The 12,075-nt window shown below is 40.6% G+C and overlaps 1 long non-coding RNA gene across 2 annotated transcripts; it reads right to left on the reverse strand.

The window, feature by feature from the left end:
* Window positions 1-192: 192 nt before the first annotated feature.
* On the reverse strand, window positions 193-1,867 carry LOC106956400 (uncharacterized). Of its 2 annotated transcripts, XR_001426766.1 has the most exons (3): window positions 1,302-1,329; window positions 1,016-1,167; window positions 193-396 (listed from the first exon to the last, which is right to left on the reverse strand). It is a non-coding gene; the product is annotated as an uncharacterized LOC106956400 (long non-coding RNA). The 2 variants fall into 2 exon arrangements; XR_001426765.1 differs by having other exon boundaries at window positions 1,016-1,867.
* Between the last annotated feature and the right edge of the window lie 10,208 nt (window positions 1,868-12,075).

A 12,075-nucleotide genomic window follows, 5' to 3' on the forward strand; every position in this document is an offset into this window, starting at 1 on the left:
GGCCGCTGGTCTTGGTCTTGACTTCCCTCGGTCTTGGTCTTGACTTGGTCTCGGACCCTAAAAGTCTTGGTCTTGTCTTGGTCTCGGGTTAGGTGGTCTTAAACACAACACTGTTTTGCTGTCTGTACATTAAGTCGTATAAAAATCTCCCCTGAACATTGTAAAATCTGCAGCCGTAACCACAATTAGTCAAACATCTTCCACCTTTAACACTATCTGCTCGTCTCCGGCACGTTTCTGGTTTTAATCTCTGAAATCGGATTCTTGCTGTTGCTCTGTTTCGTTCCCAGAGCCTTCCACAACCCTGCGCATCTGCTGCCTGTTAATGAAGATGGATGCCTTTGATAGAGGACAGTGGAAAACTCCAGGTGTTGATCAGTAGCCAGCTCGCCGCCCCTGTAAAAGAACAAATCAGCTTCACTAAAGCAACCTTTATTGTGGGTCTACCTTGCCTATATGGAATGTGTGTGCCATAAACCAGCAAAGTCAACATCAACAAGTATTGCAACATGACACTCCTCAGCCTTTGTTATCTGTGGAAAAGTACCAGGGGCAGCGTGGTGTCGCTACGGCGGATTCCCCTGTTGTTTCACAGCGCGGCCTAAGGGAAGGATGGGGGGGAGGGGAGGTTGTGTTGTTTGTGTGTGATTTTTGTGTTTGCTTGCATATGTGTGTGTGAGAGAATGAGGTACAGTTTTTTTGATGTGATCCCAGGTGGTTTCACCATGGGAAAGTTACCTGGGCCAAAGGGCTGCTGGAAAAATTTGGACCTGCTCTCACCTGAAGCAGCATCTGTCTGACGACGGGAGGATTAGCTAACTGAACGGCGGGCTGAAAGAGATGGGCAGGTTTCATCTTATTGTTTAAATTACCAAAATGATTCTGCACAGGCAATGTTTAGTGGAACTGCCTGTTTATTGACTTGTTTTTTGTCATGTTTGCTACTAAAACCCCTCAGTATGTGCTGCTCAATAAATAAGGAACTATTCCCTCCTGAGTGCACCTGAATACACACCTTCTTGTTAGGAAGAAATCGCTGTAGTTTTGTCCTCCAGCTAAAAAGTGAGTTTCTCGTTGCCGTTTCCCCTTTTTCACCTGTTTCCCCAACAGTTGGCTGTTTCGCACGTTGAAAGGTAGAAACCTGTTTGGTAGGTTTTTGTTTTCTTCCTCTCAAACGGCAGCAAAGAAAACACACATACACACACACACACACACACACACACACACACACAAAGCTAAGCAGGTACTTGGACTGAATGTCACAGAAATTTAAGTACATCCGGAAGAGGGTGGAAAATTACCACGGCGTATTGTAGGTATAGAAATAAAGAAGCTAAACAAGGTTCAGGAATTTTGAGATTAATCACTGAAATTTTCTCGAAAAGAGAATTTCTGTGCTCCAAATGTTGAAAATTTGCAAGTTTGAAAAAAACTTGCAAATAAAAAAAAATATGTAAAAAAATCGAACAGTGCAAATACCAGCTTGTATGTAAACACTTATTGAGCTTGTTGGGAGCCGTGACAGCTGCTGTAACAGTTGCTGGGAGGAAGGATATCTGATAAGGCTGCTTAGTGCACTGAGGATGCAGCATCCTGGAGTTCAGTAACAGCTTCATGCATGGGGTGGGAGACATTGTCCACCACTTGTGGGGAGTCATAGGTCACCCTAGCACACAGTTGTGGGTGAAGGCTCCTCTGTGAGATGGAAGCTCCGCAGCTGGAGGAGGAGCTATACCTTGAAGGCGGAACTAAGCCCACCCAGCTATTTTGCACAGCTGAATGGTTGCCACAGGAAATCAAAGGATTTCTCAAACATGCATGAAAAATTAAGGCAACACCCCAGGTATGTATTTGATGATGATGATGATGGTGGAGTAACATAACATCATGTAAAGCTTAAAAATGTCAATATTACACAACCCTGCCACTTTAAAATACATTAGATTTGGCAGCTACAATGTAACAAAATGAGCCTGAGCTAATGAGTAAATCCTGATATCATGAATTTTTTATTTTGAAGAATTCAAATGCCATATTTCACTTTTTCCCATCACATCCCAAAGGACCGGTCCGAAACTCGAACACCCATTGGAGCACCACAAAGACCCAGAAAAAGCAAAACCTCCCATCAGCCAAGACGAAAACCAGGAGGATTAAAGTCTTGGGAGGAGAGGGATTGTGTTTCCTCCACGTTATTGTGGAGGTGTTTTTTTGTCATGCCCTCTCTCTGAGCGCCTCCACTGTGTGCAAATGAACACACCTTTATTTGTGTGTCACCGAAGAGAGGCCGCCTCCTCTGAGACTGGGACTAATTCGTACGAAACGTCTTTTTTTTGTTCATCCACATGACCTATACACCCATTGAGCTGGAAAACTCAATTCAAGCTGACTTTCACTGACAAAGTACCAGGAAGAGCGATGGTAATTTCTCACTAGTAGTACATTGTGGAACGCTCAGATGACTCAAATAAATCCAGAAATCTAATAAAGTAAACTAATGCCCGTAAAAGTCAGAGGAGCTACTGGATGGGGGGCGGGAGGCTTGAAACAAGCAAAGTTCTGAAGCTGTCTGGGTGCCATCTGCGGACGTGTACGATAGAGTCTTGTGACCGGCATCGCAGAGCATCATTGAATCCAGATGTGAAGATGTGACGGGAGAATTAGATACACTAACTCATGATTTGCCTGAGAGCTTTATCTCGTCCCACGGTGGTGAGTCAGGACAGAAATATTGTTTTCCTCAGCAGACATGACTTGGGGCCAGCATCAGGAGAAGTTATCTGAGGATGCCACAGAGGAAGTGAGGCGGGAGACCAGAGCTGAGGAGATAGACGTAAAAATATCTCTAACTTCCAGTCACTCAGCAAAAATTTTATTTTCCTAAATCTTCTCAGCAGACTTGCATTTCCAGGGAAAGGCAACATTTCTGTTGCCTTTCAGAAATGTTGCCTTGTTGAGGTAATGAAAAGTTAGTAAGACACCAACCGTGACCTTTGAGGTCATATAATGTTTAATACAAAGACAAAAAGATGTCAGCAATGTCCTTGTTGAAGCACTTGTTCCTGGGTTGGAATCATAAAGATGTTTCCACAGTGGGACAAATTCCTGAAAAGTGGACGAAAGTTTCTGGTCTAGTTTCTAGTATACCTGATATAAGACAAAACTAACTTACAAGTGACTTTTTTTTTTAGTAAAATATAGGAACTTGTTTTAAGTTGACAATTCCTTAATCTTGATGAAAAAGTTCTCGTTCCAGTGGCAGATTGTTTCACTAATGGCATGGGAAAAATGTCTGGTTATTTACCAAAATACAAATAAAACCTCGGACATCTGCAGATTCTGCAAACCTGTGTGTGGGAGTTGTGCCTGGTGAATATAGGTGATCTGCGCTGGCTGTTGGCTGTAAATAATTTTATTAGCCTAACTGTAAACAGTTTAAATAGTTAGAATAACGTTTTCTTGGATTGTATAGGTGACAGTATACAATCCAAGTGCTGACGTAATGTGGCTTCGACTGATAAATACTCTTAAAGGGCCTTTTTGATGCTAAAATGATAGCAATAGTTTACTTAAAATAAACCTCAGGCTCAGAAGAGGTGTGTGTGTGTGTTGGGGTAATAATTTAGGACTGATTTGCAGAACATGAACCAATCCCAAAGCACTGTAAACTTAAACATGAGCCCACCTGTGTGAGAGCCGAGTCTTGGCTGGAAGTGGATTGTGTAAGCAATGAAGCAACGTTCCAAAGATTTCTCCACAGCAGATCCGGAAGACCGACAGCCACAGAGAAGAACTACTTGAGGCCACTAAACAAAACCACTGACTGTAATCCATTACAGCTTCATTGTTTTTTCATTCATAGCCTACAGCAGTCAACAATCTGCAGATTTGTGTCAGATGTAAACAGACTCAGAGTCCAGTCGGATGTTCTGATGTGTAAAACCGCACAACTGAAAGAGGGTGCTCTTTGTTTTTTCACTACCAGCTGTGTTTTCATTGAAGCGACTGCTGTAGAAAGAGACTTCACCAGCTAGTATCTGTAATGGATTGTGAGGTTCACACGGCCATTCGTCATAAACGAGAGAGAAGTCTCCCGGCCAAATATGATGACAAACATAGCGCAGCCATGCAACATTCCAGCCGTTCCTGTTCCAGGACCTGGAACCGTCTTTACATATGACATTCCTTACACATCGTCGACCGTAGACACAAATCTTTTAGCTTATGTAACATGTTTTTGAGTGCAAAGTGCTTTAAATTGCCTTCCTAATATCTGAAGTAAATGTGACGGGGGGTGAAAATGCTCAAGAATTTGACAATTTATGGTAAAAGAGAGAAATGTGTGGGAACTTTTTCTTTTAAATTAGTTGTTTTTCCGTCTATATTTAGCCTGAAGTAGATGGGTCTTGCTCTACACAGAGCTACATTATTTCACTTTGTCTCCAAGCAACAGAACAAAGTCAGAGACAAGGCTGCAGTTAGATAAAGTAAATGTTCTCATGGATGGAAAAAAACAAAAATAAGGGAAAAGATCAACCGTTGTTTTTTTGTTGTTGTTTTTTTTTTAAAATAAGGAACAATTCCTAAAAATAATAACCTTCAGAGCTAAGAAAGAACAGTTTTTTTTTTTTTTTTTTTTCTCAGCATGGAACAGATGTGATTACAATTAGAATGATTTCTTTTTTCACAAAGCGATTCACGATTGTATGAACCTGAATACTTTTATACCTTTTACAGGTTTCCTTTTACAGGATACCTGACATCCTGCTGCTCTGACTGTGTTGTTTTCAGCGAGAAGTAGCCGCTGCCTTCAGGTAACCAGAAGGAAAACATTCCATGCGTGTTCGTGCCGCGGATATGTCCCGAGCCGTGCTACAACACGAAGCAGAAAACATCCAGTGCATGCTGGTTTTATGCAACACACTGGGCGTCTCCGAGAGATTGAGGCAGCTCGCCGAGCGCATCATGACAGTTGTCTCTCAGTAACCTTTGCTCACATCTACAGTTGTGCAATGCCAGAGAGCTAAATGAGCCTGTCTGAGGCGATGACATGGTTTGCTTTGCTAAATATAAAAGAATGAAATCTTTTTTTAAAGAACCAGTTTTACGTATTTTCTAGGCACATAACTCCAATATATGGTACAATCAAGTAACTACGTTTAAGCCTGTCACGATAGCAAATTTTAATGGATGATAAATTGTTGCAGAGGTTATTGCAATAAATGATAATATTGTTGTTTTGAGACCATTTTTAAATTATAGTGAACATTTAATGCTGGAACTGGAAAGCATTTTAAACATCCAAACAACAGAAACAACAAATAGAATGAGCTATGAAGTCTCTGTCAACAAATTGTCCTTCAGAAAAAAAGGTCTAGTTGAGACCAAAACGCCAGACTGTAGACTTTAGTCATCCAGTTTTTGGTAGAAAGAGAGATAAGAGAAAAATGATAAATCATGCAAATGGAAATTATTGAGCCAATTTTAATTTAGCATGTGATTAAGTGATTTATTGCTGCGACAGGGCTAACAACTTCAGTTATTAAGAGATGCTAAAAGAAATTTGACTTTGAAATTGGGCCTCTGTCTCTTTAAGAAGCTCCTGCTCTTTCTGAAACTCCGCCTTCAGGAAGTCATCACATCATGGCTCCTCTATTAACTCTTTAATGTTTTTACCAGCACTTCACTGAGAAATAGCTTCTATAATGAGCTTTGCAGATGCGTAGTGTTCAAGAAGTGTTTGCTAATTCCTGCTGGCTAGTTTGAAGGAGCTGAATGGGGGGAGGAGGAGCTAGGCCCACCCAGGTGTTTTGCACAGCTTAATGGTTGCCACGAGAGATTAAAGGATTTCTCAAACATGCGTGAAAGAATCAAAGCAACACTCCAGGTATGTTTTTGATGAAGTAATAACATTATTATATAAAGCTAAAAAAGTCAATTTGACATCATACTGTCCCTTTAAAAACTCAACAGCAAGCACAGAGGTGCAGAAGCGACTCGACAGAGCATCTCCATCTCAACAATTAGGGCCATTGTGAAAATGAAAACCTGCAGAATTAGGAGCCTCCTGTTGGTAAAGCACACATTAGGCTGCAACTAGATTTTTTCATCCTAGTGTAATCCTTCTTTATCTCTGCAGACGTTCACGATAAGAGCAACACAATCCTTAATCCGCGACGACTGTATCTGAAATGTGTTTTTGAAGGTCTGACCCTCGGTAACTTTGGGGCGTCTTGACGCATGCAGGACTGCGGCGCTCGGCTGCTCCTCTCTGCAGGCCAGATCAGGAGATACACATGGCTCTGTTTTCGTCTGACAGTTGCACAGATGAGCTTTTGCTCTCAGGAATGCTGCTGCAACATGGAAAAAAAGGGGAAGGGGGAGTTAACTCTCTGAAACCAGATGTTATGCTTTTAATTATCTTTGCTGAACTGATGTTTTGAAGTTTGGATATTCAGCTGGAAGAAAATGCCAACGTTTTTGTTTACACTGATGCAGGGGACAGCTGAGAATAATCAGATAATTATTTATATTTTTAATCACATTTTCCAGACAAATTTGTAAAAATTGAAGAATTCGGAGTGGCAACTAAACTGGAAATGCAATACGCTTTCTAGCCGTGGCCATCGGCAAGCCGATCTCCAAGCTGAATGTGTCGACAGAGTTGACTTGGCTAGAAATGCTTAGTGCGCTGAAGGAGAGAAGGCGAGAACAACATTAGTCGGAGGAAACACACGGGAGAGATCCCAACTTTGAGACTCACAACATTTTCCAGACTTGGTTCAGTTTGCTCCAATTCAAGGATGGTGAAACCATCAAATACACACTGAACACACACACACTGTTCTGTAGTTTTAAGGGATTATAGGGTGCTTGCAGTGACATTCCAAAATGTACCCACTGGCCATCTTGAAAGACATAAAAAAAAAAAAAAACTGCATCACCGTGGACACATGAAGGGATATTGGAGAAAGAAAGTACATCCATGCATTGCCTATGCCTGCTTTTATAGCAGGTTTCGGCAATGCAGCGCAATCAAGTCACAATGTTACCTTCAGTTCTTAAAAAAATGCTGCATACATTAAATATGACTTAAAAGAAATTTGACTTCATTTAACGCCTTGAAATTGAATCTGTCTCTTTAAGAAACTCCTGCTGTTTCTGAAATGCCGCCTTGAGGGTCATCACGACATGGCTCCTCCATTAACCCTATAACGTTTTTACCAGAGTTGCACTCAGAAGTAGCTCCTGTAATGAGCTTTGCTGATGAACAGTTCCAATGGTTGTTTGCTAATTGCTGCTGTCTAGTCTGAAGGATCTGAGAAAGGGAAGAGCTGCTCTGTGAGGCAGAAGCACCTCTGAGGAGAATCTTTGTCCTCGAAGGCGGAGGACAAAGATCCTCTGTCTTTGAGAAAGGGATTTCTCAAAACATGCAAGAAAGAATCAAAGCAACACTCCAGGTATGTTTTTGATGAGAGAATAACTTTATAACATGATGGAAAGCAATAAAACAAAGGAAAAACTAAATCGTGTGTCACCACCCCATTAACAGCGTCTGGTGATCTGTTCTGCATGTTCAGTGTGTCCTCAGCCAATTTTTTACTGTAGGAAGATGGAAGGAGAAAACATAGGAAAGTAGCCAGAAGGGATACTTAGGATCTGACAAAGGAAGTTCTGAACAGAGAGACTTGAATACAAGTGAAGATGATTACTGAAATGCAATGATTCATATTTCTGAAACCAGTGCCGTTTGGGAAGAAACGTGAAGCACGGTAACAGCTGAACAAGAAAACACAGTGAACATAATCAAATAATTTAACGTCCAAAATCTAATAATGTCAAAACATGCAAGAGTAACAAAAAACTGGAAACCAAACTACAACAGGTCATGGCAGCCCTATGTGGAGACATGCGTGAAAAAGGCTGATCGAACTTGAAATGAGCCAATTTCATACTTGGTCTGTCATAAAATGTTACTTTCTAACTGAGGTCTGCAAAACCTGGGAGGAGATCAGCATGGACGCTGTGACTTGTCTGAGTGATGCATGTTGTGACATGGGGTGAACTTTCTGGGACATAAAGTCCTGGGAATATTAGTGGCTATCTTGAATGTTTTCCACTGGTGAATATTTTTTTATTTGACAGTAATGTCGCATACCGTTCGCCTCAGAAGTCAGAACGGGTCGTATTATGTGAATGAGCGTATCAACTTAGCAGACATTGGAGTCATAAGATGGTATACCTTAGCAAGAGTCATCAGACTTGCTATGTCGTGATTCGGTTTTAGAGGCTCATCAGGGGCAGAAAACAGCAAATTAAAGGCATTTAAAATGACAAATGAAGATTCGGAGCAGGAAAAAGAGGGAAGGTGACTAGTAAACAGAATTGAACGATGGAGCAAACTAGGACACATGAAGGTTTTAAATAACAAAAACCTGAAGACTGATACTGACATAAGAAACTAAGCTACATCCACAGATATCAGAACATAATGAGGAACTTGAAACTCAACCTGGCTAATGTGTGGAGCCCTAAATGGAAGAAACAGCCCAGAGTAACTCAGACACAAACAAGCAAGAACACAAACAGCTGTGGATCCTGTTTGGAAAGTCTCTGTGTTAAAGTGAGAACAGATGTTTGTTTCCAGAATTTACTGGTTTAGCAGCAGCGCTAATGCTAATAGCTAAAGCTAAAGTCAACAACAAACTGAAGTTCTTCACCCAGAGGCAGTCATTGTTTTTATTATCAAAGTTGATCTCAGTTTGAGTCATTTTTATACATTAATTGCCTGCCCTATTTGTTGGTCTTTTCAACATGGAACTACAAACCAGATGACCAAACCAGTCATGGCTAACTATCTAGTTAGCTAATTTGAACTGGTTTAGTACAGTTAGTGATCAAATAATTAAAAAAAAAGTATAGAAATTGTTAAACCATTTGTTGTTGATTATATTCTCACAGCATGTTTTATGAGAATAGACTTTCTGAAATGCAGTAATCTGACGTATTTGATGGACCTTTTGCTGGAATATCTTAACTCCACATATCTGCACCGATCACACCATCGAATAATCTGTCAGATTAAAAACTCAAAGTTTTTGTTTGACCTTTAACTTCAAATGAAAATAAGGCCCTAAAGAGTTTTTATAAGTGTAATTTTTTTAGTTATTGTTTCATTGTTTTTATTTCTTGTATTGTTTTTTTAAATTGTGAAGCATATTTGTAGTTTTTTTTCCCTGTGTGCTATGTCTAAAATTCAGAATTTACTTTTGACATCTTTAAAAACAGTTATGTAAGGCAAATGTTGCTACATTAGTTTCAACAGTGAAATTAAAATATGCTTTCCTGTGAGACCGGCTTATCAGAGAAAAGTAGCTTTGACCAGGCATTAAATATTCTAATAAAACAGGATAGAATAGGAATGCATATTGAGTAGAATGGGAGATATTGTCCAGTAGTTATAATATTTTATTTCACCTGCACTGGGAGTTTTATTTTTTTCCATTGGCAGGAAGCAGAAAATCAGCCTAATTAACAGGGGAAAAAAACAGAAAGAAAAAAACATCAGTCTGTGTGTAACTGATCCATATAATGTGTTTCGCTTAGCAGATTGAGTCACTGAAAGAAACTTGTCGAAGATATTGTCAATGACTGAGCGGGTCTTTAATATGGTTACTGCTGAGCTTTATGGGTTCTGGTTGGCAGACACACTCTGTTAATTGAACACAGTGGAACTGAACCAAAGCTGTTTACCCTCATCCCATTCCCACTGCCAAGCTAAGCAAACAAGCTGCTGCCTTTGACTTCATAATTAGTTGTGAAAACATGCGAGTATTATCACCGTTCAGTAAGCCTGGCCATTAGAAACGTGAAGGGTCCTGCATCTCTGTTCTGTGCTTTTTGGAGACGAACTCGAACCGCAAACCGGTGCTCGTTTCCTTTATCACTTTCACCCTTTTCATCATGTGTGCTCCAGCACTCGAGGTTGTTTTGGTGGAATGTGACAAGTTTGCCATTGCTGAAGGCCAAGACTGCGATCTCATCCGCATGATTTAGTGTTGCTGCATAAACTTTAATTGAGGTCCAGAAGAGTGAGGCAAATAACCACACTCCGAGGAACCCGGATTCCAGCAAACAGGAAAACCTCAGCCATGCAAAAAAAAAAAAAAAAAAAAAAAACTTCCCCGAAAACATTTAAAGAGGGGCTGTGTTCGATCACTGTGGTTTGGAAGAGCGCAGTCTGTTCCACAGCTTTCCCATCCTTGAAACCTTTCACATCTGCATCAACCGCAAACTTTATGGTGCTTGATTGGGGTTTTATATGATAGACCAACACAAAGTGGTGCATAATGTGGATGACCTGTCTGCTATGTTTCAGGGTGTTCATGACGTTGTTCACTAATGTTGTCTAACAAACCTCTGAGGCCAGAAACAGACCAGCTGCTTTTATACTCGGATTCAATTACACACAGGTGGACTCGTTTTACTAATTAAATAACGTCTGAAGGCAAATGGTTGCACTGGATTTAATTAGTGGGGAGTCAGAGTAAAGAAGGCCCAATACAAATGCAGTCCACAGTTTCCATATTTGATTTTTCAAATGGCCATTATTATGTATTTTCTAGGCACATGACGCCATTTCATAGCACAGTCAAGTTACTTTTTATGAATCATAAAATGCTGTTAGAGCTATGGTGGAGCCAGCTGTGGTCCGACAAAAACCAAAACAAAAACAAAACCATCATCCTCCTACCACTTCCCATCATCTCCTGTTGGTCATGTGACTTGTGTGAAGCGAAAAAAGTCTTTCTGTTGCCGTTTTGCGAAATACAAATCTATTTCAATACAGACAGAAAAACAAAACACCTCATCCTAGAACAAAAACCTTTTATCGAAGATGTGAGTTTTTTTGTGTGTGTTTGTTTCCATTAGGCTAATTTATTTTCGGTATTACAATTTGTGCAATTTTATGGTTAATGGTGGGAAAACGGGCTTGTTCTGTCAAAACGTCAGTTTCCGAAACCACACATACGCGCACGCACGCACGCACGCACGCACACACACACACACACACACACACACAAAATCCTCATAATCACAAATGGTTTTTAAAAAGCTTGCAAAGTCCAATGGACTCCGTCTTTCAAACTGTGGAAGGATTAATTTTGTTTTACAGCAGTTATTATTTTATGATTTTTTTGCACCTGATGTTAGCCAACCTTGTATCCATGTCAACCTCAAGGAACTTAATGTCTGACATGTAAGCGTTTTTGGGGTGATAGTTAAAGGGCTAAGAAAACCCTTTCAGTTCTCCTTTAAGGCCATAACCACCAGAATGATAGATGACTTTGTTTTTTTGTTTTTTTTTTTTTAATCATTCTTCATGTTTAGGTGATTTCTCAGTTCCACAGATCAGACAATAATCAGGCCTGGATGTGGCTTGTAAAAATGTCCCTCAGCTTTCCAAGAAAAGTTTATTCATCCCAGTGAATTTATGATTGAACAGCGGCGGTATTCTCACATACAACCGGGTTGGTTTGGATGAGTTTTCTCTTAAAAAATAAAATGTGGAAAATGCCACTTTGTATTTTACTCAGAGTATCATCGGCTGATGTAAAAATTAATTTGATGACCTGAAGCATTTAGGAGTGATTTAAAAAAAAAAAAGATGCAAAAACTAAAGAAATCGGTGAGGGGGAACTGATGTTTTCACAGCCCTGTGGCTCCAAGGTGCCAGTAAGAACGTAGAAGCTCGTAGCTGCTGCTCCCTCCTCCTCCAGAGCTCTCACTTGGCGGATTGTTTATTATGTTGTAAACAAGCTGTAATTACTCTTTGCTCAGCGGCGCTGTGGTCCTGAATGATATGCTCTCCATTCTGCCTGTGTCAACTCTGGCTCACATTCCCACCATTCAAGGTCGGCCCATGCACCGGGCCAGTAAATCCAGTTTGAGGAGCACCATGTGAAATGTGACACGGTGCGCTACATGCTGCTGGGCTTTACGTGGAAAAGTTTTCTGGAGGTTCCACAGAAATGAAGACACACACAGAGAGAGAGAGAGAGAGAGAGAGAGAGA

This window comes from Poecilia latipinna, unplaced genomic scaffold (genome assembly GCF_001443285.1).
Source record: "Poecilia latipinna isolate Pla-1442-1.1 unplaced genomic scaffold, P_latipinna-1.0 Scaffold814, whole genome shotgun sequence".
NCBI lineage: Eukaryota > Metazoa > Chordata > Actinopteri > Cyprinodontiformes > Poeciliidae > Poecilia > Poecilia latipinna.